Source organism: Cyprinus carpio, chromosome B3 (assembly GCF_018340385.1).
Source record: "Cyprinus carpio isolate SPL01 chromosome B3, ASM1834038v1, whole genome shotgun sequence".
Lineage (NCBI taxonomy): Eukaryota > Metazoa > Chordata > Actinopteri > Cypriniformes > Cyprinidae > Cyprinus > Cyprinus carpio.
This window is the reverse complement of record NC_056599.1, coordinates 31,287,189-31,312,295: the sequence shown is the minus strand read 5'-3', so window position 1 is coordinate 31,312,295 and position 25,107 is coordinate 31,287,189. Positions and strand designations below refer to the sequence as shown.

Here is a 25,107-nt window from a genome sequence, read left to right as displayed (position 1 = left end):
TTATAATATATTTATAATATTTACATTATTTTTATTGATTTATTACAATTATATTAAACGTTTATTTTTAATTAATGTTTTACATTTACTTTAAAAATTATCTTCTTATTTGGCAAGGTTCCCACATTAGCATACCCATAAATAATATATTACTTAATACACATTTGTTCATTTTTTAATCATAATTTCTTTCTTACAAATAATTATATTACTTAATATTTCCAATATTAGTATTTTTGTTACAGAACAGCGTTCATGAACAATTTTTATGTCTTTTCTGTGATTATTTACCAGTTCTGAATGAACTTGGTAGTGTGGAAGACTTCTTTATTTTTAAAGCTAAATAGACTGGGAGATGATCCCTATCTGATCTCAGCCATAACAAAACTGTTGGTCATAAATCACCTTGTGTTTTTTTTCTCCCACCCCCTGTGGCCTGTCTGATTATCAGATGGCTCATCATCACTCACAGAAGTGCATTAATGCGCTCTTTTAGCTGCGAGATTGTCATGCATGAGTATGCATATATGATTGTTTATGCTTGTGCCTTAAGATACGTGTGTGGTCCACAAATATGTGGATGTTTTTGAATATTTTCTTTTGCTTGCATCCTCAGGCTTACCTTCAAACCACCATTGCTGGCATGTTTGCGAATCTTCAGTTTAGAACGGTCGTATTTTTTTCTTTTTTCCTTCTTTTTTTACCATATGTGGGCCAGAGAACTTTTGAAGAGGCACAGCATTTTCTGAAACGGATGAAATTGTGGGAAAAAAGAATAAAAAGAGAGCACAGGAAAAACAAACCTTGCCGACTTTCTGCTTGTAATGAACAGATCTTTCCACCATTGTGCTATTTCAGGTCCTGCTGGTGTCATTAGTGGGTTTCTGAACTTTATTATACACTGTCACAAGTGACATACATCCCGTCGGAGGTACAGGGAAACCAGAGAGAGATGGAGGAAAAAATTTAGGAAGAATGTTTGGTTGGAGGATGAATGAAGGAGACAGATGCTTCAGCACAATCTTTAAAAAATCCATAGTTGCCATGACAACATGTTTGTGTTGCAACTGCAAAAAAAAAAAAAAAAGAGAGAAAAATAAAAAAAGAGTGATTGCCAGAGACTGCGTGTGTTCAACAAAACGAATTTCCCATGTGTCAATTCAGAGACACAAAAACAGGAAACCAATTTGTAGGCTTGGTTATATTGTCTGGAAAAACAATCGCAGAAGCAAAATGCTCAACTTGGCAAAAAAAAAAAAAAATGCAGATCCATGTAAAAAAAAAAAAAAAAACTAATAATGTGTCAAGCGCTTGTTTTGAATGCTACACTTTTACAAAACCTGTATGATTTTTTCCTACTTGGTATCTTACAAATAATACATTTCCATTAGAGTCATTAGCTTTACTTTAGTTGACCGTAAGCTCTATACATACAGCAACTAAATATTGAATTACAGTATATAGCATCATTTTGAAATAAAGAAATTGAAACTCAGAAAAACCATTTACTTCCATGTTCACAGTGTTATTTTGGTATTATTTATATACTTTTATTTTTTATTAATATTTTAAACTAATCTAAAATCTTAAAAATAAAAGTTCTTTGTTGGCATCAATGGTTCCATGAACCAACCTTTAACATCCATGGAACCTTTCAAATGCAGAAAAGGTTTTTTGAAATGTTCTTCAAAATGGTTCATTTAAAAACTGTTCACTAAAAGGATCTTTGGGGAACCAAAAATGGTTCTTCTATGGCATCACTGCAAAAACACCCTTTTGGAGCCTTTATTGTTTAAGAGCGTTTTAGCAGGTTTCATTTTTATTTTAATTTAATTTTTAGAAATTTGATGTTCTTTTTTCATTTTTTTATCTTCTTTTTATTTATTAGGTTTGTATTTCTTGTTTTATTGTATTTTTCTTTATTGCTATTTAGAGTTTTTTTTTTCAGTCATGGTTCAGTTTTAGTATTTGATGTATTTCCCTTAGTAATGTTAGTGCTTCAACTTTAATTTTATTTCAATTTCTTGCCAAAGCAAAATTTACAATTTATTTTACTGTAGTGTAATTTTTTTTAAATCTATTTATATTTGAATTCATTTCAGCTTTATTTCAATTAACAAAATTCTCTTAGTTTTGCTTTTTGTTAACAAAAGTAACTCTAGTGTATTTTGGGGCATTGTTGGTGCAATTCAAACTTTAAAATGAAATGTTTAAAACTATGATTTGTCAGCTCTTGAGGTTTTAAGGCACAGCCATAGATGATGGCTGCCAAGCTAGTTAGCATAATTAGCTGTAGCATTTTATTATCTGTTTGTATTTGTAAAGTGGCATGTGTATATGGCCAAATGTGCATATTGAAATGCTCCTATGATGCCCAGAAATTCTCCTTTAAGCTCATTTAAGGTTTTGAGACAAAGACAGCTATTGACATGCTTTGACTGAATTAGCGTATTTAGCTGTAGCATCTATTGATCCTTCTTGTTCAGAACTTATTAGATGTGTTATACCAAGATTTTTTTTTTTTCTTTCAGACAGTTTGTAAAGTTACTTTTCAGGGCAACTTATAAAATTTAACTGTAGCTGCTGTGCAGAGCCACTGCTGCCTGAGGCTTTGGTTTATCTGAAAGAAATTTCCAGTCTCTGAGGACAGGTTTGACAGTAAGATGAGTCTGTGCCTTAGAGGTGTAGCAACTCGCCCCGTATTTCTGGGAAAGGCTCAGTTTGTTTTGCAGTCGGTTCTCTTCGGCTCTTTTCTGATGGTGAAAGGTGAAAGGCATGGAAAAAAAAACTAATCCTGAAAAGGCTCTTCTCACTGTGGATTTAGCCACCGTGGGACACCTTTTCTTTTGAAGTCTCGCAATCAGCCTTTGACTGTGTGTATGAACGCACAGGCTCAGACGCTTCATCTGTGAAACACTAGACACGCAGACATCCTATTGATAGGGATTGTGAGGTGGTTAAGTGTTTTACAGTTTAGGTCTTTTGAGGTCTTGTGCTGGTTTAACTGCTAATTCCCAACAGTGAGTGTGGCTGGTTTACATTTCCTTCTGCTGTGTCACTCGGTTTTTAAGGATGTATGATGGGGATGTTTGACAGTGAGCAGAACTGAAAGGCTGAAATGGCCAAATTTCATTCCAATGGAGCAGTTTGAGTCTGAAATTTGAAAGACACCGCATAAAGCTTGGATGTGGTAGCGACGGTTGTACTTTTATGCATTAGACAATGTGGAATTGCAAGGATCGTAAAAATCCCTATGCTGTCCTAGAAGCCAAAGAAAGCAGTTTCTCTGAATGCCAAAATCACTTAGTTTTACAGTTTTTAAAAATCATACCGAAATGACTGTCCATGAATGGTTTAGGAAATACCGAATATGTGATTACACCTACTTATTCCAATTTCAGCTAGGTGAAATAAATGAGATGTATAAATCCAATCATAATGTTTTGTAACATTCTGAATTCAACATTGATAATAATCAGAAATATTTCTTTATCAGTAAATTAGCATATAAATGAATTCTGAAGGACCATGTGACACTGAAGACTGGAAAATTCAGCATTGCAATCAGAGGAATAAATTGCATTGAATATGTATTCTAATAGAAAATGGTTATTTTAAATTGTAATAATATTTCCAGTATTACTGTAGTTACAGTAATTTTTAATCTAATAAATGCAGCCTTGTTTGATGAACCAGTGCTGCTGGGCATAATTAACTGTAGGGAAATTCTAGCTGATGATTATTTTATTAATTAATATTATTTAGTGAAGTGTTTTTTTTATGTCTTTTTTTTTTTTTTTTTTTTTTTTTTTGGCGTGATTATCATTGTGTTTTATTCTATTCCTCTTCCAGCTGTTTTACAAATGTGTGTTATACTTTATAAAGAGGCTTTACCTCTCTTGTTCTGTCTTATTCTCTCACAGGGGAAGAAAGCCAGGATCTGGGTCCTCCTCCATCTGTAGACGAGGCCGCTAACACACTGATGACGCGACTGGGGTTCCTGCTCGGGGACAAGGTGAACGAAGGGCCTGGTGGAGCACAGTACAGCATGGAGGAACAAGATGACCCTCAGGTATGATACACATATTCAGTGCTCTCAGCCACCCTCACTCTATCCAGTCTCTCTCATTATTCTTTTAAAAATAATTAAAGTGAGTTTTCAGCCTAGTGATGGTGGGAGGTGCTGCTCTACAGCCCAGGATTTTGTCAGTGGGCGGCTCCCGGCCTCAGAAACACAGATATTCTTGCTCTCTAAATCATGACAGATGTTCCTGGGTTTTGGATGAACAGCAGCAGTTTGCGCTGGTGTATCCATGCAGTTGGAGTCTAACTAGGCATGTCTCAGGCAGCAGATGCTGAAACCCCTGCCGCTAGTCTATTTACAGTCCACATTGATCTTAGCCATGACTCTCCAGTCAACATCTGCTTTTGGGTTTGAGTGCTTAGAAACTTTTCAAGTCAGAAAAATTTAATCCAACATGTGCTCAATTCAAAATACAGTACAGCAATATTATATTAATGATGTCAGATGAAATTAAATCTAGCACTGTAAAAAATTGATTATATTTGTAATAGAATTGAATGCTTGATTATACTGATTATTTAATCTAATTAATTTAATTTGGATACATTAAATAAGACAAGTAAATATATTAATAAAAATGTTTTTAGTATATATTTTAACAAAAAATATTTTGTATATGTATTATGTATGGAATAATTGACCTCGGGTGTGCATTATTTTTCTAGTAATTCAACGGCCCAGAGTCAATTATTCCGCTTATACTACGGTTACCACACCTCAAGACATCGATCAGATTATATATTTAAAGGGATTCGTCTGGTTTTTGTACTTAAATCGCTATTGTGAGTAGGATTATTCCTACCGCATCTCATCCAACGCCACTTTTGCTAGTTACAAAACGTCATTTAAAAGCTGGTAATGGAGGCTTGTGCCGTTGATAGCATTCTAATGCAGTTATTAATGAAGTTATTAGAAAGAAAGCGAGAGAGACAGAGACACACAGAGAAAGAGAAAGAAAGAGAGAGAGAGAGAGAGAGAGAGAGAGAGAGACTTGTGTGAATTAGGCTACCTCTGTGCGTACCTCAACAGTGTTCTGCAGCAGCATCTCTAAACAGCGCTGTTATTACCTCGCTAGTGAGAAATGTCATGTGTATTTACTTTCGGAAAATCATCTGTCATGTTGTTTTTGTTGGTTTTGTGTGTTGTATAGATACTGTAAGCTTATTTCTGTTATTACAGTTAACTATGCGAAGTGATGTGGAACCGTTAATGCGGTCAGGAGAGCTGCCTGGAACTACGTTCGCCGTGCGTTTCCCTGAAAATAATTGCATACCTTAGAACGTTCGTTAGCCAATCAGATTCAAGCATTCAGCGGCCCTGTAGTATAAAGCTAATTTAATGTGTTAAATAATTATATTTATATATAAACATACACAAATTTTTACAAATAATAGGTCATTTAAAATATTAGTTCAATTCCAGGATAAAAATTTCCTGATAATTTACTCAGCCCCATGTCTTTCAAGATGTTAATTTCTTTCTTTCTTTAGTCAAAAAGAAATTAAGGTTTTTGAGGAAAATATTCCAGGATAGTGGATTTCAATGGGGATCAGTGGGTTGAAGATACAAACTGTAGTTTCAGTGCAGCTTCAAAGGGTTCTTAAAATTCTTATCCAGCAAAATAATTGGTCGTTTTCTAAAAAAATACAAATGTACATATAGGGCTGCACGATTAATTGCATGCGATTGTCATGCGATTCTTGTCAGTAAAGCCGGTTCTGTGATTAGTAGTAAATCTCCATTATGTGCATTCAAATGAAGCGGCATTTACTACACAGAGCCATTGTTCACTGACAAGCTACGCAATTACTCATTCATAATCGCAGATGAATCGCCTGTGATTATGAACACGATATTTCATAGCTTGTCAGTGAACAACGGCTCTGTGTAGTAAATGCCGCTCCATTTGAACACACGTGATTTACTACTAATCACAGAACCGTCTTTACTGACAAGATATGCATAACAATCGCATGCAATTAATCGTGCAGCCCTATTTACATACTTTTTAACCACAAATGCCTGTCTTGCACTAGCTCGACCTCATGCATTAGATAATCACGTTGGAAAGGTCACGTGTGACATCAGCGGAAGTACCAACCCAGTGTGTACAATGTGAACGTGCAAAGAAAGTAAAATGCCCTTTACAAAAAAAGGTAAAACAACAATGTCGGATGATTTTAAAGTTAGAGGAGAAAATTAGATGAAGTTTTTCACCCTACCCTGCCTTTTTGAACTAAAGTACAGACAAAAAACTATTGCATTTTTTCTTCTTCAATTTTTTAGCATAATTACGTAATGCACGAAGACCCGAATCTCAGAGTTAGTGCAAGATGAGCATTTGTGGTTAAAAAGTAAATACATTTAAAATATTTTAAGATGACTGGATAAGACACTTATTCTTTGTCTGGGATTGTGTAGAGCCCTTTGAAGCTGCATTGAAACTGCAGTGTGTATCTTCAACCCGTTGATCCCCACTCAAAACCACAATATTTTCCCCAAAAAAATCAAAATCCTCCCTACTAAAGAAAAAAGAAAGACATGAACATCTTGGATGACATGGGAGTGAGTAAAGTATCTGGATTTTTTTTTTATTTTGGAAGAGAACAAAATCTTCCAAAATTGACAACCCTAATTAAAACAATTATTTACATAAGCAAAAGCTCCTAACACATCCAAACAGTGACTAAGAATGGAAACAGCCTCACTGATTTTTAAAATGACATTTTGAGCTCTTGAATGTAGCGCTTGTTGGATTCTGTCTAACATTCCACTGGTTAAAATCAGAAGTGTTTCATTCCCTCCTAATTGTTCTGAGTTCAGCTCGACCTCATTGATCCGATGCATAGTTGAGTCCAGGAATGTTTCGCCCAAGGCAAGGCTCCTGCCGTCCACAGCTGGGCGGAGCTGCTCGAGACCTCCACTGAGTTATTTTAGAGGCCGGACCCTGCCAAGTAAGCGTGGTCACCGAAAGGCCACAATTTCTGAAACACCGATTCAGAGCCAGTCTCACCCAGGCACACTGAACCCTCAATTGGACAAAAAGGTGTAGAGCTATTTAGACATATTTGGGAAGTTATTGAGTGTGAGATCTGACTTAGAGCCACTGCTGGTTCATAGTGAAAAGAAATGGGAAGTATTATTATTTTTCACAGGTTTTCAGTTGGTCGTAATTCAATGTTCCAATGTAGGTGGTTTTACAGTGCTCCTCAAATCATCAAAACAGTTTTACACACAAAGAAATCAAGATTTCCAAGTGCACATTTAAAGAAAAACAAGGTTAATTTCACAGTAAAAGAAAAATATTTTTTTGATTATTGGATTATGTTGGACAAGAACATACTGTTTTGCCTGTTGTTTCTTTGTACTGTAACTGATTGTAAAAATTGTTTTGACACCGTTTTTTTTTTTTTTTTTTTCAGTGTTCTTAGTGTTAAACGTGGATCAAACCCTAGTTGTGAAATCAGAACCTTGCTGTGATCCGCAAATTTATCCTTAAATTGTTGTTTTTATTAAAGAAAATCCTCTTGGTTTGCAGTTTGGTCTCTTTTGGTTGTGAGAAACGTATCATCTAAAACAACTTCTGGACAGAAGTGCCAGTGACTGGCTGAAATTCATATCTGTCTGTCTGAAGTCATTAATGTGGCCTCCACCGCAGATCCAGATTCAGACATGAACTCGCTTAACCACCTATTCTTTCCATGTCTCTTTTCTACTCCCTCTTTACTGTTTTTGCTGCAACTCTTTCATTATCATACTTTTTGTGTATTTATGTTTCTCATTTTGTCTTTCTCACTCTCTCTTCCCACTGAGTAAAATGATCCACCATCTTGGTGGGTTTTTGTAGCTCATGTCTTGTCGCCGACCGCAACATGCCATAATAATACACTAATTTCTCTCCTCTTTCCATTTGGTTAAGAGTTGAAAATTCAAAGTTCTCTCAGTCATATACCATAAAGCCAATAACATTGTATTAAATTACATAATATTGAGTCACAGTGGAAAAATTGTTTAAGTCAGCCCAGGCCATAAAAAGAGATAATTCCACATGAGTGTGCAGTCCTCAGCAGAAATATGGGACAGGACTATATCATTAAATACCAGTCAGCATATTTCCACTTCTGTGGACATTTTTGTGTGTGAAAGTCATTCAACTGTGCTGCTTTTCTGGAATAGGATCCTCATATATAAGTAGTGGTGCACTGATCCTCCAGTATGCTACAGTTCTGCAGTGTAACAATGAGGCAACATTAGGCCTCCTTCATGAAACACAACATGTAAATGTCAGTTGTTTGTACAGTTATTCTTATGTAAATTGTCATATTGAATTGAATGGAACAATACAAGTTAAAGTGGTTTTACTAATGACTTACACAAATTTGTTTTGATAGTGTTTGTATTTCTGGAAAAACATACAATATCCTTTGCATATGAATATGACCATTGTTTTTCTGTCTATTATTACTCAATATAATAATAATAATAATAATAATAATAATAATAATAATAATAAATAATAATAATAATAATAATAATAATAATAAAAATTAATAATAAAAATCATATAAATAAATAAATAAATAAATAAGAAGTTATTATTATTATTATTATTATTATTATTATTATTATTATTATAATTAATGATAATAATAATAATTGGAACTACTTCATACCTATGTTTGAAGAACAATTTGTTATAATTTATAATAATAACAATTATCATCATCATCATCATTATTATTTGCCATGTTATAATTTATTATATGCCCTTATAATATATAATTAATCATAACTTAAAACAAATAATAAAATGAATAATAATAATCATATAATATTTTAATTATTGTAATAATAATTATTATTATATGAATAAAAAAAAAACATAAATAAATAAATAAATAAATAATAGTAGTTCCTATTAAAAGTAATAATAATAATAATAATGGTTTATTTATTGATCTTTGCACATATAGCTATGAGGAAATTTCAAAGATGAAATTCTCCTTCTGATGTTCAGGGCATCTCCATGACCCAGAGGATCAGCCCATGCTCCAGCTTAGCTAGCAGCACAGCGTCGCCCCCTGCTGGCAGCCCCTGCTCCACGTTACCCGCTGGAGCCCCGGGTAATATGGGCACCAGAGACTGTGCCTACGGATCCATCACGAGTCCCACCTCCACCCTGGAGAGCCGAGACAGCGGCATTATAGGTCAGAGACATTCTGTGGCTTGTTTTAGTAACAGAAATAAATGCTTATCATTGATGTACATATACAAAAATGACCGTTCAAAAAGGTCCCTGTTTCAAATCTCCCATTGCTTTCTTGCAGCAACGCTCACGAGTTACTCAGAGAATGCCGAGCATGGAGGAAAACACAGCGAGGGCTCGCGGGGCAGCCTCAAACTCTGGCAGGCGCAGAAGTCAATGGGTACAGACTCCTTTCTTTATCGGGTGGATGAAAACATGGCCGCTTCCACATACAGCCTCAACAAAATCCCAGAGAGGAGTCTGGAGCATTCCGTCTCTCACTCCGCCCACTCCATCCCCCTCTACCTCATGCCCCGCCCCAACTCTGTGGCCGGTGAGTTTCCACACCTGTTGTGTTTCCATTTATGGCTATCTTCAGTATATTAAATTTAAATTAAATTAAATTTATGCATTTAGCAGACGCTTTTATCCAAAGCGACTTACAGTGCATTCAGGCTATCAATTTTTACCTATCATGTGTTCCCGGGGAATCGAACCCCCAACCTTGCGCTTTGTAACGCAATGCTCTACCACTTGAGCTACAGGAGCACTATAGTGTATAGTATGAATATGTCTGAATACCGTACAGTATGTCTAAGTATTATATGAAATATCAGTGTGCAGTATGCATACTGTATAATTATTAACAAATTTTATTCAACTTTTGGCAGTCGAGTCATTGAGTCAAGAAAGAAACTAAAATAATATCACTCTACAAAATCACTTGATTCAGACAAAAAAGTATTAACAATACCACTAGTAAAATTATTACTAGTAGTATAAGTAGTATGCCATTCCAAACATACCTTGTTAGAATAGATTAGATTCAACTTTGCCACTGCTGAATTAATTTGACCATAATTTATTTAGCCTACAGTTAGTATACTATACTATATTACATGTACTCAATATAGTTTAGGCTACTTAACAATGTTACTGTACATCAAATTCTTTACAACATTATTATTATTATTATTATTGCTGTTGATATGGTTATAAAGAATGATAAGAAATATAATTTGTTAACCTAACTGTAGGCTGCATAAATAATCAAATTATGGTCACATGAATTAAATGATTAAGCATGTGTTGTTCAGTCAGATTTTAAAGGTGAAGCTATCCATTTTATAAAAATTCAGTTTACTTTATCATGCCAATTTCTTCTAGAATATATGTGCCTATACCTACATTGCTTTGCTTACTTTGAGTCATTTCAGTAACTCAGTTTCAATCATTTCATTTCAGTTGTTATTTAACCCTAGATTAACTGTAAAATGGCAGAAACCTGCATATTATGCTGAGCTAGTCAAGACTCGGTCCAGCATTCAAATCCTGTTCGTCACAAACAGTCACATTCATCTTTCACCGCGGGTGAATATTTGGAGTCAGCGCTGTGTGAAACTCATTCAGCTGAGGCTCTTTGAACACTTCTCTTCATGAATGGTGAACTGCGGAGACAGGAAATATCCCACGTAATCCAGCCCCTAAAAGTCAACAGACACATGTTTCCAATTCCCTTAAAATGTCATGGTCAGTAAAAGTGCACAGTGACTACTGTGAGAGCTATAGAAGTGGCCCTCTTCTCAGCTTTATGGGCCATTTGAGCTCTGGAGCGGCTCCTAGCTCCTGATGCTGCCCTGTTACAACAAAGCAAGAACGTCTATGTGAATCTCCTTCAGGTTTTATGAAGGATTTGTGATATGTGCTGCTGGTTTTGGATCCACATGTGAGAAAATAGTATCATGCTCAGTTCCAAGTACTGTAGTTTATTTATTTATTTATTTTTTTTAACTGTCAGCTTTGGATTTTTGAAGGCTTGCTATAAGACATTTCCAATATCAAGCCAATTAAATGTTTATAAAATGAATATTTCTACCTCTAAAGTCTGATTGAACATAGCAAGCTTTATTTAATTAATGTGACCATCACTTGTTTATTTATTCAGCCTGTACACTTAGGTTAACAAACTATATTGCTTAATGCTTATTATTCTTTATAATTATATAGTTATATAATTAATTATATTTTACATAAAACAATATTTATTTATTTATTTTCAATTCTGTTCAATCCATTAATATTATTATTAAAGAAGTATTGTTTATATTAACAGTTCATCTATTTTTTATTTTTTATTTTTTAATAAATTGACCAGTCTTTCTGAATTTCCAAAGTTTCAAATTAGCATAACTTCAAAGTGGCATGCAAAAAAGTATAAAAAGCACCATAAAATAAGGGCGAGAAAATGGGGACAAAATGAAATTAAAGAAGTACAGTAAATGTGACGTGTATATGAGAAGACACTATATTCTCACATACTCCCAGCATGTACCTTAGTGAAGTGAAGGCCGTTGGCAGCAGCATTTCATTTCTTTCTCTTTCTCTCCTTATCCCACCCACTAATTCCTTCACCTCCTCTCTGTGTGTCTCTCTGTTTGTCTTTCATTCCATCTTCCCCTTTAAAACCTGTCTGATCTCAGAGTTCAAGATGCATTTGATTATTCTTTTGAACAGAAAGACTGGTATGAGTTTTGACATGTTCTCCTGTGTGCACTTCCTGTCGCATATACACACATTCACTTTCACATATGTACATAAAAAAATAGATATGTAGTTGCCTTATTAGTGGCTGTTTCATGGGGAAATCTTTCGCCCAAATCGTGTGGATTCCTTTTGAAATGTCTGGGTTTCATCTGTGACCATTCGCAAAACAAAAGGTAAATGTGACTGCATCTTAAGCCTTTTTTTTCAAGGTGGAATTTTCTATTCTGATCACTAGTAAAGCATACATTATTATATGTTTATCTTCCATATAGTATTTTGTAAGGACACAAACAGACACCAAGTTTAGAGATAAGTAGATGTGCACATGTTCAGACGTTTGGTGTAAAATGCAGACATGCCTTCTGGACCAGCGCCATGGTGGGACTGTAAAACACCAGTTCAGTTGATGGCAGCCCAAGTCATTGTGACGCATTTCAAGCGACTGTAAACCCAGCAACACAGTCACGCCAACCAGACAGTCTGCAGTGCAGATGGAGGTGTTGGGGTTGGGCAGGAGAAATGCTGGTGTCTGGGAATTTTTTTTTTTTTTTTTTGCATTTTACAATAATAACCATGGTTTTTGCCAATATAGAGTTAACGGTGCTGGCTAAGTCTCATAAGGCCTGTTCACAAAAGAAACGATGCCTATAAAGAGAACAAATAACTATATAAGTGTCCACACCAATAGACAATAATGTTGTTTATTTTTAGCATGTGTTACAGTTATGTAGTCTGCTTGGTCAATTGGGTAAATTCTGATTGGGCGATGTTTTTATCGTTAATTATCGTTCATCAGCTAGAAAAACATTGCTCGTAACGTGGATTCCAACATTATCGTTCCTCTTTGTCGTTAGCGTTTTAATCACTGTGTGGTGTGGAATTTACTATTCTGATTATTAAAACTTTATAATGATCATCTTTGGTGTGAACAGGTGATGGAGATTCGATCTTAATTTATTATGGATATACAGTAGTAATATTAACTGTAACCTTTTTCAAATCGGAAACTACAGCTGCCGAATTTTGACATCTTTCCCAGCTTTTGCAAACTTTGTCATTGATAGAGTGCTGCGACGTCAAAACCAAGAAGACTATTTCAACACTAGTTCCTTCGAGATTTTCCTAAGAGTTTGATGTTTTTTCAACATTCTTGTGTAGTTATGTATTAGAAACGTAGGTTTTATAAAATAAACGCAACTGCTTTAAAATGAGTGTTTTACAGTATAGGTATGTGTAATTCACATTGTAGACCAAAACGTCTAAGTATCATCAAGTTATGTTTACCACAGATCTTATTTTACTCATGAGTTGTATGAAAACCGATAGAACAATCTCAAAGGAACCACTGGCGAATGGTTTGTTTTTCCCACATGTAACCAAAAGGAAAGCTGTAATTTGTACACGTGTACCATGGGGCCATAGATGGTTTTCTGAAATCTGTCTTTGATTAAACCACAGGCTTTCCTTAGTATGTGGCACCTTTGCACCTTGCTTTGATGGTGGCCACTTGTCCAGAACACCAGTGCTGACATTGCCACAATAATGTTAGCTGTTGTTAAATAGTTTCAAAAGCTCTCTCCAGCTGCTTTGTGGCAAGATCAATTCACTGGCCACCCACCGTGCTCTTAATATTCTTGTGTATCAAGCTGCCATGAACTTTCCTCCTCATTAGCAAAGAAAAAAGGGGCTCAAAATTCATGCACACAACATTTTTCATGAAAGCTAACAAGAACAAGCTAAGCAAACACAAAGCTCGAATAGAATTCGTTAAAGGGTTTGACTCATAACTAACAACACATAGGACCATGGTATTACCATGTTTTTTGATAGTACCGATAATATCACTGTTTTCTAAGAAAATGCCTTGTAAAATAGATTAGAGTAGCATGTTGTATCACCATTTAGAAAGCATTTTGAGTAAAAACTTGTACCCTTATGAAAATTAACCATCGTCTTACTACAAATAAAACCAAATTAAACATGCAGTTAAATCACAATAACCGTTGTTTTGCAACACTGATCATATTTTAACCATGGTATATGTAGTAAAACTGTGGTTATACAAATGATAACCAATCTGCCAAAAAACATGGTTTTTACTTCTATAATCCTTTACTAACATAGTGTTTATTCAGGTACAATCTTATATAATTTTTTACCATGGTAAATGGTTAATTAAACAAAAATACTATGTTAGATTTACTATGTAGCTGAAGTTGAGAGTTGATTAATTTCAGGTGAAGTTAAACTGACAGCACACTTATTTAATGCTGTTGAAAACTTCTCTGATTTTGGAACAACATGCTACTTCTGGAACCTTTTTGCTTGTTTTTATAGCTTCTCTTCATTTGCTTGGCTGCTGAAATGAGGAAATGCATAATAAATGGTTTCTGTTTTTTCACTGTTTTTGTTGTGTATTCTCCCTCTGTTGAATATGTATGTGGGTGGCATGAGTTTAAATAGAGGTTGTTGATTTCTCTCTCTCACTCTATTTCTCAATTTTCAATATAATTCCGGATTTATTTGTGTTCAATTCAAAGTACTTAATTGACATTAATATTTTAAATATAATATCGCCCAATCATCAATGCACATACAAAAATTAGTAATTTTAAAGAATATAAAAAAGCTAATATTGAAAATATGTGAAACTGTATTTTTATTCTTTATATTCATATTCTTTCACAGCCACTAGTTCAGCTCACCTGGAGGATCTTGCGTATCTGGATGAGCAGAGACAGGCTCCACTGCGCACATCTTTGCGTATGCCACGACAAAACTCTGCTTCCAGCCGCTCTGGACAAGCTGACATGAGAGGTGTGTATATTTTTCCTAGATTTATTAAATGTCCACTCTTCAATTCTTTCACTTCACCACCACCTTGTGTGTATTACCAGTCCCAAGTGTAAACAGACCTACACATTCTATGTCAAGTCTAAGTATCTAAGTCAAATCACATTTATTTGTATAGCAATTTATACAATACGGATTGTTTCAAAGCAGCTTTAAATGGCAGTATTGCTTAAATGTTCTTCAGTTATGAATCATATACAATTTTAGCTGTAAAACAGCTCTAAAAAGACAATAGTGTCATTAATCAGCTCAATTTAGTTCAATAGCAGTGTGATTGCAAAGTTCATTAAGCTAACTATAAAGCAGCTCTATAAGATAATAACACAAAGAGAAATAAGTGTGGAAATTATTTATTGTACCCAAACAAAGTTATGTTTGATTTTCTTTTTTAAATAGCCATCCTTTGCCTAGATTCCAGCTTTTTAAATAGTACTGAAGTGGTTCAGATGTACCTTACATTGAATACTTGTTGGTCACTTTTCTCTCACTCCTTTAGATCAACAGTCTTTTAATTTTTTTCAAAAAGAAGGAAAAGGTCATAAATTATATATTTTCATAACTCTAGAAGCCTTTAGATCAACAGTCTTTTCATGGAAAACATAAATTCAGTCATATGAGCTTTCTTGGGGTGTTGCTACTCATTTACACGCAAAGTGAAAAGCCAATCATAACAGCTATCATTTACATATAAGATGCTGTAGAAATATAGCCAGCTTAGTCTGAGAGAGGCTAGGAAATGGTCATTTAAATCTCAATTACGACTGATTTTGGTGATTTTGGTAACACTATAAGTGGACTCTAGGGGGAAACAAAAATAGAATTCTACAAAATAATAGAATATGTCCACTGAGTCCGGAGAAGCTCTGAAACTTCATTTAAATCTCAATTACATAGTGACTCTAGGGAACCCCCTTTCCCCAAACCCTCCTTTCTAAAATGAACCTTTGCAATGTAATGACGTCTGTGTGTGTGTGTCTTGCCTCTCGTACATCTGCCCTCCGCTACACACAGCATGTCCCATTAAAACCCTCAACACACTCACACACGCAGCTCTTCTGCAGATTACTCTCCCCCCTCGTCCTGCTGTTTTCGGTTTCCCCTTTTGGACTGCCGTGCCATAATCTGTCTCCTGTCCAGATCGATGTATTGACTTTCTATTAGCATTAGCTCTGGCTCATCCGTCAGAGCTCAGCCTGCTGTCTAAAGCTCACAGTCAAGGCTCCACACATCCTAAATCATGCTGGCTGGGAGCGAGCCTCGGAGGTCTGGGTTTCCTCTCAGATTCAGTCAGAACTCTAATAGCTTGATTCACCAATAACCTGTATATTTCAGGGTGATCGCACAGGTGAAAAAACAGTGGAGGAAGATTGTTATTTATACACCCTTTTCACATTCCTGGGGTTCTCAGAAGCAGATGTCATGATAGTTGGGTTATAATTCTATAGTGGTGAACGAAAACTACAACAAATATCAGTAACACTTTATTTTAAGGTGTCATTTTTATACATATTACATCTACATATTACATTAGATATACTCTACTATTATAATAACAATTAATTATGCATAGTTACATACAAGTAACCCTAAGCCAAACCCTAATCCTAACCACATATAGTAAGTACATGTAGTTAATTAATATTACTCCATACTTAAATGTATAAGTACACTGTAACAAGGACACCTTAAAATAAAATGTAACCCAAATATCATTTTTGTGTTCCCATTTGCTCCAAAAGCAAAAGGACAAATCCACGATAGCGTTTCTATGCAAAAGAGGAAAAAAAATATCAGTGCCGGTGTATTAGAAACCCTCATGCAGTAGCATTAACTAGTATTATGTCATTAAATGCCATTAAATCAGTTATAATAATGGCTATCAATGCACATTTTTTCAATGAAAATGTAAGACAAAACACTTTGCCGGATTTACAATGTTAGTTGATGAATGTGAAAACGCATCGTCATATTTTGTTAAAAGTGTTCATAGCGATGTGATGCTCAAACCGTACGTCAGGCATGAGGGATCCGAACGTAATACTATAGATAGTTATTCTACCACAATGTAGATAATGGCATAATTTGACCGCGATTACAAGCAGGTATTTTCATGTATAAGTATAGTACTCTTTCAGAAGGCATTAAAAGCCTTTTCCACTAGTAATAATCACACTTAATAGTGGAAAACATTTGAACCCGCTATAGCTGTACCATGAAAGGAGATTTTATATAAACATATATTCTACTAAAAAGCAATGAGTTCACTTTGCTTTTTGCCTTGTCTTTTTTTTTACAACCTCCCTGTCTCTAGTTCTTTATTGTCGTATTACTGCCCGGCTGCCCTGGTTTCTATCTCTCTCCTTCTTTGTCTCTGTTTCTTGCCCTTTTTGCTAGAGTGTCTGCTGGAGACCATATGTGCTCATAAAGGTCACCTCGCCCTATATAGCGCCGCCCACCCCTTTATGCTAATGAACAGATAATTAATTCACATGTTATCAGGCTAATTAATAGTCCACATGCAAGCGGAGGGATAAATAACCTCATAATATGCTCCATCACACTTGTTGCAGCATAATCCTATACAGTCAGGAAATTATACATAATTTATACTAATTGCGCTGAAGATTTCCTCCCAGTATCTCTGTAGTGCTTTGACATGACACTTGCCTTGAATATTATCAGTAATTGGGATTAATGATAATACGGATGAAACGTATAAGAATAATGAAGAATTTACGACTGAATATGAATATTAGATGATGATTATTTTAATTAATGTTAAGGATCTCTAGTATGATTTATTGCAAATGTATGTGGTGGATTAATATGGTGATGAATATACATTTTGCTTTGTGCATGGTGGCAATAAATTTGACAGATACGCCTGTTGTTGATGCATGGAGGCCGATCTGTTATTTCAGATGTGTTCTCTGCCGTGCATTAATGGGTCGAGGCAGCATTGATTCATGGTGTTTCACACTGCAGCGCCGGTTTTGCGTAAGCTGCCAGTTCTGGCCTTTTCCAGACAATGCATCTCCCTCTGCTGGTTAAAAATGATTATTGCATTGTGAAGAGGTTTCATTTGGAAATTGAATTGTAAAAGTTTCTGTTTGATGGATAACAATGGCTTTGGAAGGATAAATATACAGTATGTATGTGTATGTTTGTATAAAACCTGTTTCAATGACAGCATTTCCTACTGTTTCCCATGATGCAGTGCGCTTTGCTCCATACCGGCCACCGGACATCGCCCTGAAGCCGCTTCTCTTCGAGGTGCCCAGTCTGACCCCCGATGCAGTTTTCACCGGTCGAGAATGGCTGTTCCAGGAAGTGGACGCGTGTCTGCGCAGCAGCGAGTCCTCAGCCAATCAAGGTGTGGTTATTGTTGGCAACGTTGGCTTCGGCAAGACGGCCATCATCTCTCGCTTGGTGGCTCTCAGCTGCCACGGCAACCGCATGAGACAGATCACCTCTGACAGTCCACACGCCTCACCAAAACGTGAGTGGATTCATTCAGACGAATGAATATGTTAACTGTGAATACGATCTAATAAGCTTCTAACAGAAAAAACTGTATAGTAGCAAAAACAAATAATTTTGTCATTATTTATTGTCATTGTGTTGTGACTTCAAACCTGTTATTTTGTCTGTGAAACACAAAACAAGTTACTTCACAGCTCTTTCCTATCACATCTTTACAGCTCAGAAAGGACAAAACAAACAAGCAAAAGACAACATAAAGGTCTTTAATATGAGTCTTGCATTACATTCTAAAAAACAAACCTGAAGATTTCAGCACTTTCTGAAAGACCTTCATCAAAGAATTTGCTAGTTCATGCTAACTCTTCAAATAACTTAAATTCCAGTCTGCCTAAAATAAAACTGCCTACATAAAACTCTCATATGGTTTTAGAAGACTAGCTAGGTGTTTTTTTAACTATGCAAAATGGAAAAATATGTTTTTATTATAATTTGTTTATATTTTTATCATGTGTGTGTGTATAATACATTATAAATATACATTAAATAGCAATAAATAAATATAAATAAACAATAATAATAAAAAAAAAAAAAAAAAAAAAAAAATAAAGAATATATATATATATATAAATACACAAAATTAAAAACAAACAAAAATATATATATATATAATAGCAATAATAATAAAGATTTTCACAATTTCTTACATATCACAGTTTTTTATACATATTTTATTAGAAAGTGCTTTGAAATTCTGAATATTAAAATCCTGCAAAACATTTCATTAGCTACAACTGATGAGAATTTACAATTATGAATATAATATTTATTATGATTTTAGAATCACAAGACTCCACACAAAATACATATTACGTCTAATAATGTCAAGAAAAATTTATGGCCATGGGTATAGAAACTCATAACCAAATTTACATTCCTGGGCAAACTATTTTTTATTTAGTTTTTAAAAACTTAACAAATATCAAAATAACTACAAAATTTACATTCCTGGGCAAACTATATTTTATTTAGTTTTTTTAAAGGGAACAAATATCTTCAGCCCTTAAAATGTCAAAAGCATTTTGTCTCAGTTTATGACAAGGTTCACATCACATGCATGCCATGTCTTCCTCTCAGATGGCGACACACTGCCCTTGAGCCAGCCTCAGTCCGCTCACGGCACTCTGGTCGGTGGGAGCAGCTGCCCTGGAACGCCCGAGATGAGGAGACGCCAGGAGGAGGCGCTCAGAAGGCTGGCTTCTCAGGTGCCAACTAATACCATTCAATCTCCCTCTCTCCTCTTCTCACTGCTTCTACTGATTTATAATCTCTCTGCCTCTCCATTTCTTCCTTTGTCTCTTTCTTCTTTTATTAATTTGCTTCTTGTCTCGCTCTGTCTCTATGCTTTCCTTTTCTCTCTATTCCTGTAAGCACAAAGGTTTATTGCAGCTCTGTTGCCTTATCAAATATTTATATGCGCAGAGTCTCCCAGCACAGCCATTAGATATACTCAGAGTCTGCATTGCTAATGATGACAAGCTTTTGAACACACACACACACACACACACACACACACACACACACGTACTGCGTGATGAAGTGAATCCAGGGAAGCAGCAGTCTTAGAATATTGGAATAAGGCCATCGATGCACTCAAACTCCATAATGTTTTATGCATTAATAAAACCCCTTCATCACATCAAACTCCTGAGCTTTGAATCTTTCTCTAGTTTTAATATTCATTGTGTTTTTGGAGCTGAAAGCAGTTCCTGCACTAAATCCCTGAGACTGGAAATATTTCTTTGTTTTTTCTGTCCATTTCTTTGTCTAAACCTACATTTAGCAGGAGCATGTACTGGGCACCTTTACTCTGTTAAATGTGTGACATACATACAGAAGTAGTGCCTGATGCTGTAATAATGAACAACCATAATATATTATAAAATGGTTCAAATCCGTTTTGATTAGATTATTACATTGGCTTTTACATAACAGTTTAATAAGCAATAAATGAACTTTAAGTACCTTATGCTATTGTTCAAAATGTTTTTATGTTTTTAAAAGAAGCCTCTTATGTTCGCCAAGGCTGTGTTTATTTAATTAAAAATACAGTAAAATAGAATAGAATATAATTTTTTTGTATTTACTATCACCTTTGATCACTTCAGTGCATCTTTTCTGAATTAAAGTATTCATTTCTTTAGGAAAAAAATCTAACTCTTTCTACTGAACATTTGGAATATCAGTTTGTATTCTGTAAACAATATTAAAGTTATTGTTCTTGCTTTACAAATGAACCATTGTGTGTCTCTGAACAACACTGTAGTGGTGTTTCGTTTCGAAATATCTGTTTTCTAAATCATCGAGTGAAATAGCAGCACTCTTGTAACAATATTTGACGTACCAATCAAATTCAGTAACTAAAACTGAATGTTAATAAGCCAAAGTAAAAATCAAGTTTTTCAATCCAATCTGTGTTGTGAATGTAAATGTTTGCCAGCTTATATTTGCTCTCTCACGTGCAGGTGGTGGCGTACCATTACTGTCAGGCTGACAACGCGTACACCTGCCTGGTCCCTGAGTTTGTGCATAACGTGGCAGCGTTGTTGTGCAGGGCTCCTCAGATGCAGGCCTACCGAGAGCTGCTGCTCCGCCAGCCGCACCTGCAGAGCACCCTCAGCCTGCGTGCCTGCGTCCAGGACCCTTTCAACGCTTTCCGCAGGGGCCTGCTGGAACCTCTGGACATCCTGCATCGAGGTGTGCAAACGTGTACTCGTGCGCACTCTTAATCTGCGCGTGCATGTGCTGACATATATGTAATATTCACATGCAATGTTTACAGAGAGGAAGATCGCGTGTGAGGAGAACCTCATCATCCTGATTGACGGGTTGAATGAGGCGGAGTTCCATAAACCGGATTACGGAGAAACCATTGTTTCCTTCCTGTGCAAAACCATCGAGCGTTTCCCTCCCTGGCTTAAACTGGTGGTCACTGTCAGAACCACACTGCAGGTCTGTATCCCATCCATCCATCTGTCTATCTGTCCATATATCCACCCATCCTCTTTACTTTTTTACTCATTTTCTCTCTCCGTCTCAGGATATTACGCGTCCGTTGCCGTTCCACCGGATCTCTCTGGATCAGCTGGAGGAAAGTGATGCGATTGACTCGGACTTGCAGGGCTACATCCTGCACCGGCTTCACTCCAGCCAGGAGATCCAGAACAACGTGGCGCTCAACGGCAAGCTGGACAACGCAGCCTTCGCCAAACTCAGCACTCATCTGAAAAGTCTGAGCCGGGGCTCCTATCTCTACCTGAAGCTCACGCTGGGACTCATTGAGAAGGGTTACCTGGTGCTCAAAAGCTCCAGCTTCAAGGTCAGGGGTCAATCGACACAGATGCCTGCCAGATATATACTTAACAGGGCAAATTCGCGTTAGAGCACAATTCCATAAAATCGCAGATGGGAGGGGAAAATCTGCGTTTGATTTTCTGACAATCGTACATTAACGCAGCCAAATAATTTCCATAATGACCAGCGCAAGCTACCATGAGCAGCGCAAATTACCACCTGCTTTAAGAATTGCTTTTTTGGGCATTAAATAATGGCGCAAATACCAGCAATTTTACGAGCGCAAACATTAGTAAATCGCATTGCGTGATTCATTTGAATACTCTCCTCCCATTAATTTTGCATCTGAAAGGGAAACCCCTACAAATGCATATTCAGTAATGTCAGGCGCAACTGTGTCCACGCCTTTTCAGCGCTAATTCATCAATGCACGTCTTTAGTAAATCCTGACAGTACTATTTTAACGCCAAAAGACGGTTTGCGCTGGCGCAAGCTGTTAGTAAATGTGGCCCTGAAAGGATGTTTATGTTTCATCTTATTAGCATGTATTTATTGTTTTAAAAGCTGTAAAGCATGATGTTTGTGTGCAGGTGGTTCCGGTAAATCTGGCCGAGGTTTACCTGTTGCAGCTGAACATGCGTTTCCCAACTCAGTCATCATTTGAGCGCGTTCTTCCACTGCTTAACGTGGCCGTGTCTTCTCTACACCCATTAACTGATGAGCAGGCCTACAGTGCCGTGAACGCCAGCATGGTGCGCGGAGCGGCCATGGACTGGGAGGATTTTCAGCAGAGGTCTGAACTCCTGTCGCCTTTCCTGGTGAAAAGACGTGATGGAACGCGCATGTTCATCCACCCCTCCTTCAGAGAGTGGCTCATCTGGAGAGAGGATGGAGAGAAGACCAAGTTCCTCTGCGACCTCAGGTGAGAAGTTCCAGGGCTCAAAATGTGTAATTACATAAAAAGTAAAAGCATTTTTTCTTGTTGAATATCAGATCAGATGTGAACATTATGTCAATGGCTGAGAAATATAGCTAAATCTCTTATAGCCCCATCTTGTCTCTCTTCCCATGATTCTTTAGGAGTGGCCACACACTGCTTGCTTTCTGGTTTTCACGGCAAGACAGTAAACTTAATCGACAGCAGACCCTCGAACTTGGCCACCACATCCTCAAAGCTCACATCTTTAAGGTTAGGCTAACTATAACAACTATAAACGTTTTGATGTTGCTAAATTTAAAGCATAAACTTGACTACAGCAGTATATAAATGCTTTTGAAACAGATTTATGTTACATTTCCATTGATGTTGTTAGTAAAGCACTTTGTCTGTTGGGTGCAGGGCCTGAGTAAGAGGGTTGGGTTTCCCTCGTCAGTTCTGCAGGGGCTGTGGGTGTCCTACAGTACAGAAGGGCTCTCTGCAGCTTTGGCTTCATTGAGAAACCTCTACACTCCAAACATCAAGGTATAAAAATAAAAACTGAATTCCCCACAGTCATAGAAAAACTAAAATCTTTTTTCAATTTAAAGTGATTTCCAGGCCTAAGGAAACCTTGGAAAAATCATATATATTTCTACAGTGAAGTGTACAGTATACTACCATTCAAAAGTTTGAAATACTAAAAATAAAATTGAAAATTTAGTTTTAAGTATTTAATCAAATTAAATCTCTTTAACCTCTCATACATAAAAATTTAGATAATTAATATAATTAAAAATACATAATTAAAAATGTAAAATACATAATTAATAATAAAAACAGTTTAGCAAACTGTCTGTTTCCAAATGTTTTAAATTTATTCATACACGACATTTCAAAACTTTGGGTTCGTTAGACTTTGTGGGGAAAAATGTCTCTTATTATCACCAATGTTCCATTTATTTGGGCAAAAGAACAGTAATATAAATATATAAATAACACATATATATATATAAATATATAAATATTGTTTTCCTTTAATATATTTTAAAATGATATTTTTTATTTTATTTTATTATTTATTAAATATTTTTTATTTTATTTTATTATTTAATTTTGATGAATTTAATGCATCTTTGCTGAATAAAAGTATTGATTTCTATCTTTTTTTTTTCTTTTTAAAGTGTCCCTGAGCTTTTGAATGGTAGTATATTTTTTTCTAGTTATTTTATCTTTTTATTTATTGTAGGTATATTTATTTCAGCAATATTTATCAACAAGAAATTGTTTTTTTGAGTGCAGTAAACTATTATATAAAGCATGATTGTAAATCACTATATTAAATTAACTCTAAAAAACAACTCTAAAAAAAATTTAGACTCTAAATCTAGTCTACAACTCTGTCTACTCCTTTATGTCCCCATCTTCCTCTCTTCCTCTAGGTATCTCGGCTGCTGATTATGGGCGGAGCTAACGTGAACTATCGTACAGAGGTGATCCTAAATCCTATCCATCCTGTGTGTGTCACGCTCACCTGGGGCTACCTGGAGACTGTGGCTCTGCTGTTGGAGTTTGGGGCGGATGTGGATGGCGTTTCAGAGAGCGGACTCACTCCCCTCAGCTACGCAGCTGCCGCGGGTCACCTACCTGTCATCACTACCCTCTGCGGCAAGAAAGCCAAGGTCAGCCATGCCATGTTCAGCTAGAGATGGATAACCCTTAAGAATGCAGGGTAGTGGCTGTTGATTTTGAATGATCAGTCAGTTTCATCTCTGTCTCTCTCTCCTTCTGTTTCTGTTCAGGTGGATCACCTGGATAAGAACGGTCAGTGTGCACTGGTCCACGCGGGTCTGCGGGGTCATCTAGAGGTGGTGAAGTATCTGGTGCAGTGCGAGTGGAACACAGACGGACAGCAGGCTGGATCCTTCAGCAAGAGCCATGCTGTACAGCAGGCCCTCATCGCAGCCGCCAGTATGGGCTATACAGAGGTAAGAAATTATTTTATTTTATTTTGTAACTAATGTTATAAATGTAATGCTTAATTTCTAGATTTGTGCCATTGTATTGTATTATATTTACATTTTATGCCTTTTTACAAATTGCCTTTAACCCTATGTACCTGTACTTTATCTGTACTTCTTCTGCACTGGAAGCTCTTGTAACCAAGACAAATTCATTGTGTGTGTACACATTCTTGACAATGAAGCTTGTTTTGATTATAATTCTGATTTGTTCACAGATTGTATCCTACCTTCTTGACCTACCTGAGAAAGATGAGGAAGAGGAGGAACGAGCTCAGATAAATAACTTTGACACACTGTGGGGTGAAACAGGTACCAGGCAACCTGTACTCTGTGTTTTCAAGTAAATATGAGTGCACAGTTTGCTCACTAAAGAGTCTCTCTCTGTATCTCAGCTCTGACAGCAGCAGCGGGTCGGGGGAAGCTGGACGTGTGTCGTCTTTTACTGGAGCAGGGTGCCGCTGTGGCTCAGCCCAACCGCAGGGGGATCGTGCCACTCTTCAGCGCCGTGCGGCAGGGACACTGGCAGGTGAGCACCTCCAACATCTCAGAAGTCATTTTTACTTTGCACATGTTGTCTTTGTTTAAGTCTGAGATGTCGGTGTTGGTT

At 36.3% G+C, this 25,107-nt stretch overlaps 1 pseudogene; it reads left to right on the top strand.

Annotated features, from left to right (window-relative positions):
* LOC109105483 overlaps positions 1-25,107 on the top strand; it is a 41,975-nt pseudogene that overhangs the window by 5,545 nt on the left and 11,323 nt on the right.